The sequence below is a fragment of the Uloborus diversus genome, chromosome 7, assembly GCF_026930045.1.
Source record: "Uloborus diversus isolate 005 chromosome 7, Udiv.v.3.1, whole genome shotgun sequence".
NCBI lineage: Eukaryota > Metazoa > Arthropoda > Arachnida > Araneae > Uloboridae > Uloborus > Uloborus diversus.
In genome coordinates this window covers 23,854,581-23,862,131 of record NC_072737.1, presented here as the reverse complement: position 1 = coordinate 23,862,131, position 7,551 = coordinate 23,854,581, and the positions used below count along the sequence as shown (strand labels likewise).

Genomic DNA, 7,551 nt, shown 5'->3' with positions numbered 1-7,551 from the left:
TTTCACATCAATTATTTAGACCATGTGAATTTCCTTTTTATTATAGAATATATTTTATGCTTTTTCAGCTCTAATGCACCAATAAAATGTAATGTTCCCCTCGTGAATAATTGTAAGAACTAAAACAACAGCTGACCATTACAGTTTTTAAAGCAATGCTGATTGCAAAAAGTTATTTGTGAATCTTGCCAAAATAAATTTCATGCTTATTTAAAAAAATAGCATAAAATATACTTAAACAAATTCTTGCGTTAAAAATTGTAACTCTACATGTCAAGAGTTAATTTCTGCCTTTTTCTGTAATAAACACAAAATGTAAACCATTTGGGTTTTTTCTTCTTCTTCTTTTATTAATATACAAAGCAGTAGCCTAAAATTGTTTAATGTTCCATTTTGATTTAAGATAAAAATAAAAATAAATGGTCACTTTATGAATTCATAATTTAGTGAAAAAGGCTCAAAAGTTTATAACTTTTTGTCGAATGAATACATTCATCTTAACATTTGACAGTTGGCAACTCTGCTTGAACAATTTAAAAACTATGCTCTAGTAGAATATTTTGGCAACTAACTAAATTAATGGGCAACAGTTCACATAGGGGGCATAGGAGGCTTATATGGGGGGAGGCAAGGAGTGCAACTGCACTCTCACTTTTAAAAGTAAAGAGGCTTTGACCCCTCCACTTTTCTCGGTTCAAAATTAACGATAGATTTAAAAAATCATAAAAATTGATTGATTCACATGTAAAAAGAACGAAGAATTGACTTAATGGCATGGGTTTTATGCTTTTTTCAAGTAGCTATTTCGTAAAAAGAAAAATGGAACTTCAAATTGGACGAAAATAATCTACTATAGCCATCTATCCCAATTTTTGAGGACGTGTCCTAATTTTTTTGAAGGTCATTTAATTAATAACAACACAAAACTTCAACTCATAAAAAAAGTCGGCTGTAGGGGTGCGGCTTTACTTCTGCTGCCGTCCCCGAACCTCCTTTGACCCCCCCCTCCCCCCCATTTTTTTGGTGCACTCAGGGCCTGATTACTGAATAGGCCTCTGAGTCCCCAAATGGCTGAAATTACTTTAGTTTATGGCTAAATTTTATTCTGCGAACGGCTAAAGTTTTCAAGTCTGAATACAGGAGGGCCCCAAAAAACTATTTGGCCTAGGACCCCTCAATATCTGAATCGGGCCCTGGGTGCACTAGCCACCTATGGGCACATAGGCATATAATATAGTGCCAAATTTCGTTCGATTTCATGCAGTTTTTGCTATCAATCCATCCGTCAAAATTCGAAAATTTTCGGGAAACCAGTAGGTAACTCTTAGAAAAAATTTAAAACTAGGTGCCCGGGATGCCTTACATTAATTTACTAATTTTGAACCATGGGTAGATATGTGTATCAGAATAACTTGATACACACTTGGTGAACAGTGTAACACTATACTACTTAAGAGGATGTCTATAGAAAATTTTGTAAAAACAAAACCTTTTCAAAACACGCGATTAATTGTAACTAGCGGGGTAACGTTAACTAACAACTAACTTAAACTAATACTTTGCATTGAATAATAAAATGCAAGCTACTTCGTTTGTGTTTATTCCTCTTGGATTTCGTCATCCTGTTAGTATGTAAAATACGTTTACTCAAAAACTTTTACACAACAAACCAACATAACAGAAACAACTCCAACACGTGGAATAGATGTTTTCTTTCTAGCGCAGTTGCAATCACGGATAAACTTCATATGCAAAGGTAAAGGTGGCAAATTTTTTTAAAATGTGGAAATAAATTTCGAACACAGAAAAAAAAGAACCATGAAATATAAAACAGTCAATATGCACTCAAGTTCGAACTTGCTGCAAAATAATCACTAAAAACAGTAAATCATAGTAAAATTATGCAATTGTTTGATATATGAGCAACTGCCTACGAATTTTTTGATTCTTAAACTCTCTCCTTCTGAAGGGGGCGTAGCTCAGATGGTAGAGCGCTCGCTTAGCATGCGAGAGGTACCGGGATCGATACCCGGCGCCTCCAAGAATTTAAAGTTCAAAATTTTTTTTATCTGTTTCATAATGAGTCCCCCCCCCGACCCCCTTCCGTTCTTTTTCCTTTTTATAGTTTTCTTTTCCCACTTTGTACTTGATTATTCGCATAGATTTCAGAACACTTTTTCGATTTTTTTTTTTTTTTTTTTTTTTTTTGTATGCTAACATAACACGCAAAAAGAACACAAATATCACATTTAATAAAGTAATCATAAAAACCAAAAAATGTGTGCAATTGTATTGAGAAAAATATTTTAAAAAAAAATTTTTAATACCCGACAAAATAAAAATAGCATTCCAAATCAATTGTATAAAAATTCTTATGATTAAATTTAATTGATATTGAAACATGCATGAATTTTAAATGACAAATACAAAAAAAATCCAATTCAAAACGAATTTAAAAAAAAAAAAACGTAGGAATGAAAAAAGAAGAAATGAATAAAAAATTACAACACCACAAAAGAACAAAAATTAATCAAAAATAAATATTTTCATTAATTCTAGTTCATAGGTTCGCTTAATTTAAATTTTTTATCTTAATTATATTGGTGAATAATGTAATTCGAAACATCCAGCACACAAAACCCCAACATCCATCAATAGGAATTTATTTGAATTTTGACATCTTGAATTCAAATTATGTATTTCGCAATCACGAACCGTGGTTAGGACCCTACTCGTTGGGTTTCTTGTTTCTACAAATGGTACCTATCATAATCATAATTGCGAAAACTTTAATTTGAATGCAAGACATCAAAATTCAAATGAATGCCAGGGGATGTTGTGCGTCAGTGGTGGCGCTAGGAAATCCCCGACGGAGGGGCAAGCTTGCCCGACAGGGGGGCATAGCCAAATTTTACCTTTGCAAGATCCCCCCCCCCCCTCCAATTTAGATGATAAAGAAACTAATCATTCTTGGCGTCTAACAACACGAATTCCCCATAAAAATTAAAAGCAAAAAATAAAAATTGTAATGTACATAAAATAAAATTATTAAGAAAATAAAATTAAATTTAAAATTAAAAACATGAAACTAGGCATTTGTAAGCGGGTTCATCGCGAGATCAATAAACTAAAACAGTCTAAGAATCAGAATTTGACGAAAAATCTGAATATGATGTAAAATCATTAAAAATATATGCTCTACAGAGTTTATGCAGTGAAAGAAACTTAAAAACATTAATGTAGTTGTGAATGTAATGTTGCACTTACAGAAATGAGGGGGGTCCGGGGGTTCTTTCCCGGAAAATTTTCGAAATTGTAGCTCTGAAAACGCAATTTTAGTTGATCTTCAGTGATTTCATGCAGACAAGGGTTGGATGCTCACCTCCAAATAATTTTAAGAAATTGAAGTCCAATAAACGAGATTTTAGTCGATCTGTAATGGTATTTTGTAGGGAGTGAGAGTCGAGGTGCACAACCGAAAAAGTTTCAAAATTAAAGAAACAAAATTGTAGGTCATGTTTGGTAACGTTAGGGTGATGGGGTTAATGACCAATTAAGGTATTCAGTGTTCCTCCCCCCCCCCCTCCTTCTTCCGTAATCAAACCTTATAAACACACAAATTTACGTGGTGGAAACTCTTGGGCTCAAGAGTATAGCGGTGCTCATCCACTAGCTCAACATATTTATTGGGGAGCAGAGAAATCCACATCTTAAGTAAGCAGAAGAACAGTAACTAATATTAAGTTACGAAATTCAAAAGAAACTTGAGCCCGATGCCTAGCTTTATATTAAGACTAGCTGCGTTGCCCGCTTTGCCCGGTCTACTTTGAAAACAAATAGTGTGTCAAGTGACGTATATTCAACAATCAGGCATAAATAAAAGAAAAAAAACATCATGCAAAATCCCCCCCCCCCAAACAATGACGACAGATATTAAAATACTTTAAAGAAATTAAAATAAAATGAGAAAGAAGGATTGAAAAAACGTGACCATACAAACACAAAATAAAATAAGTTTAAGAATTGAAAATAAGAAAGATGGAAATGAACAATGGATTCAATAAGCGTTACCGTGGAAACGCAAGATAAAATGGTTAAAAACTTGAATAGAGAACAGATTTTTGAACTTCATTTAATTCGCTTGTAACTTTTTCCTAATGGAAATAGAGGGTTAAACTTTCGACCAAGATCGTGTCAGATCTGGAGTGAAAAATGTCGCTTTTTCCAATGGTGTCAAAAAGAAAACTGTGGGACAATTCCTTCACTTTTTATTGATAGATTTAATGAAGGAAATAGTGCCTAAATTTCAGCTAAGCCTAAAAGAATTCGAAGTAAAAACGCTAATAACTCCCGCCGTAACTAAGTTATAGCATTGAAACAAATTGCGTAGAACGCGGAAAATTCTACCCTTCCAACGATATGTAATAATTAAAATGTCAATTATTTCTCACCCCCATAGTCGGGAATTTTAAGTGAAAATTGGGCTAAATTGAAAAAAAAAAAGAACTATTCATCGATTTTTTTTCGAACTGGTCTGCAAACCTTTTCAGGACTTAAAAGAACAAATTGTGAAAATTTCAGCGAAATCGGCCGGGGTAGTTCTTGAGTTTTGCGAGTTCAAACACACAGACGCTTTTTAGAGACTTCATTTTATATTATGTACAGATGAACCTCGCGAGTCAGAGCATGTATAAAATTAAATTTAGTTATATTTTCTTTCATTATTTTATTTTTACGAGATAACTTGGGAAAGCACGAAAAAGGGAATGCAATCACAACTACTAAATTTTGCTATTGCAAAAGCAGAATCAAGAGAAAAAAAATGAATATCTTTTGAAGAGCCTTGCTTGCTAAAAACCAATTACAAGTATTTTATTTGATAAAAAATAGAAACTGGAAACGGATAAAAATTTTGCGCTAAAAAAAATTAGAAAAGGTGCAAATTTTTTCGGATTTTAATTATTTTCTATGGTAATAAAAGGTCTACATCGATTAGGCCTAGCTGGTGGTGGATGGAACCGGCGGGCAGCCGGGCATTTGCCCTGTGGGCCGCATTAAATTTTGCAATTAAATAGAAAGGAAGGAAAAATCATGGATTTATTTTTTATACTTTCTTTTTATCATATAAATAATCATGATAGTTTCATAGGGGCCGCCAGCATATTTCATTCCTATATTTTTAAAAATATCATCCTGCAAATCAGACTATTTGGAAGAAAAATGTTTGGGCCGCCGAAGCATGTTTGAAATAGAAAATAAAAGTTAAAGTGTAGTGATCGAGATTCAAATTATACAAATGAATAGTCACACCAGTAGTTCTAAGCAGGACTGCGGAGTCGGAAGAAAAATGACCGACTCCGACTTCGGGAATTTTAGAGCCTTCGAATCCGATTCCACAAGAACTGGCAGGGTTGCAGATTTTAAGGGAAAGTGATCGACCCCGACTCTTGAGCTTTTAAACTTTCGACTCCTGACTCCGACTTCTTTACCTCAAAATCAGTCCGACTGCAACTTCTCCGCCTTGGTTGTAAGTTTTGAAGTCACAAAACGAAAGTAATGTGTGTGTTGTGTAATCAAAAAAAAAAAAAACCCGAAATTTAATAGTATGGTCAGCACCATGCTAAACTTAATAAACGAACGAAAGTGAAAAATCGCGAATCTCGTTTTGTCAATTCAATGGTTTTTGCAGGTGTACTGAAAAAAGGCTATTACTACTTCCAACAATAAATTTTACACTTAAAATTATCTATAAAAATTAAAACATTGAAAATAACTAAACGCGTCTAATGGACAAAATTTTGTTTTGGCTCTTCAGCATGGTGCCGACGATATTACGCAAATAAACAAATTTATTAAGTATCAAAGCGATCAACATTAATTGCACCAATGTATCTTGTGTAAGGATTTTTCTTTTTTCTTTTTTTTTTTTAATTTACTATATACCTACTTTTTTCATTTTTAAAATTTTTTGAAGCACTTTTCATAACTCGAAAATGCATACCCATTAGTTTCAAACTTTTTATTGATCATGTCAGTTGAAATCTGTCATACTTTCAAATTTTAAGTTTTCACTCACTTTCCGGACCAAGAGGAAAAAGTGTAAATTCTAAGTCTTATCCCAAAATTTCCATACATGGATCTTTTTTGCAGATCTACGGAGTCGGAGGGAGAATGGTCGACTCCAGCTTCAAAAATTTTAAAGCATTCAACTCCGACTCCTTTACCCTAACCCTAACATCAGTTCGATTCCAACTCTCACTCCGACCCAGCAATCACTGGCAGTGTTACGGGCATTGAGTGAAAATGACTCCAACTCCGACTCTTGTCATTATTAACCAACACATTCCGATTCAGACTCCTTCTCTCCAAAATCAGTCCGGCTCCGACTCCGCAGCATGTTTTTTTACACTATTTTAGCACTTGAAAAAAAGCATATTTAAAAAAAAATAGAACATAACTTGCAAAAAAAAAAAAAAAAAAAAAACTTGAACAAGACTGACCCTGGTACCAGTCTGTAAGTTGGTTTGATCGATCTCGAAGGAGCAATGTTGACTTTTGAATTAGTTCTGATCCAATCAAATAATTACAGCTGTATGGGGTAAGCGCAGCCTATTGGAGGCTTTACTTTAAGTTAGAAACAAGAGTTTCGACTACATGATAACATCTGAAAAAATGAAATTTGGAAGCAAAATATATATTTTCAATTGTCTTTAACGCATGATTTATTTATTTAATTTGGCCTTTTCCAAAAGGTTCGCCCCCCCCCCCCCTCCTCCTCCGCACATTTTTCTCAAAAAGAACCCAAACCCGATGCAATACTAACCCGACGCTTAATGATCCAATGATTGTTTAGTTGTGCCAAACCCGATGTTTAATAAATCATTTTCATTTCTTCTTCATTCCCAGCAAAACTATTATGCCCCCCTAGTATGCAGCCCCCTCGTATGATCCCCTGATCCCCTAGTATGCAGCCTACAAACAAGATCAATATAAGTTTTTGAGAAACATGTATTTAAAATGTTAAACATGTATTTGCTTTTATTACATTAGTCAAAATAATTTTTTTCTTTCGTTTAGCAGTTGCCGACAAGACATCATTACACTAAAAAATTAAATCTACTTTAGTACACTTCCTTGTATGAGGTAAAAGGATCGTTTACTCATCGATATGTTTTGTAGTAGAATAATCCAACAATAATCAGAAAAATTGTAAATAACTAGAGTAATAACTTACTTGTAACTTCAGAGTGAAAATAAAAGATAATATTTCAGTTATTTACCAGTATATTACCCAGAGAAGTATTTTAAAAGGCATCAACAGTGTGTCTGCACATTTGACATGCTGAAGAGCTGTTTAGCGAATGTAATAGAAAAGGAAAAATCTCCGAAGCATGTTTTTTTCTCCGATGACTCCACAGACTTAAGAGGATCCAGACGGGACACTGTAGCATAATCCTATGCTATTTTTCTCGGAGAAGACTGGTTACGAACATTATGACAAAAAAGCCAACATTTAGGAGAAGATTGGCGTGAAAATTTTGGCGAAAGTCG

The 7,551-nt window shown here is 33.9% G+C and overlaps 1 non-coding gene across 1 annotated transcript; it reads left to right on the top strand.

Annotated features, from left to right (window-relative positions):
* The first annotated feature begins 1,968 nt into the window (after nt 1-1,968).
* Trnaa-agc (transfer RNA alanine (anticodon AGC)) lies at nt 1,969-2,041 on the top strand. Its single transcript has one exon. It is a non-coding gene; the product is annotated as a tRNA-Ala (tRNA).
* Nucleotides 2,042-7,551: the final 5,510 nt, after the last annotated feature.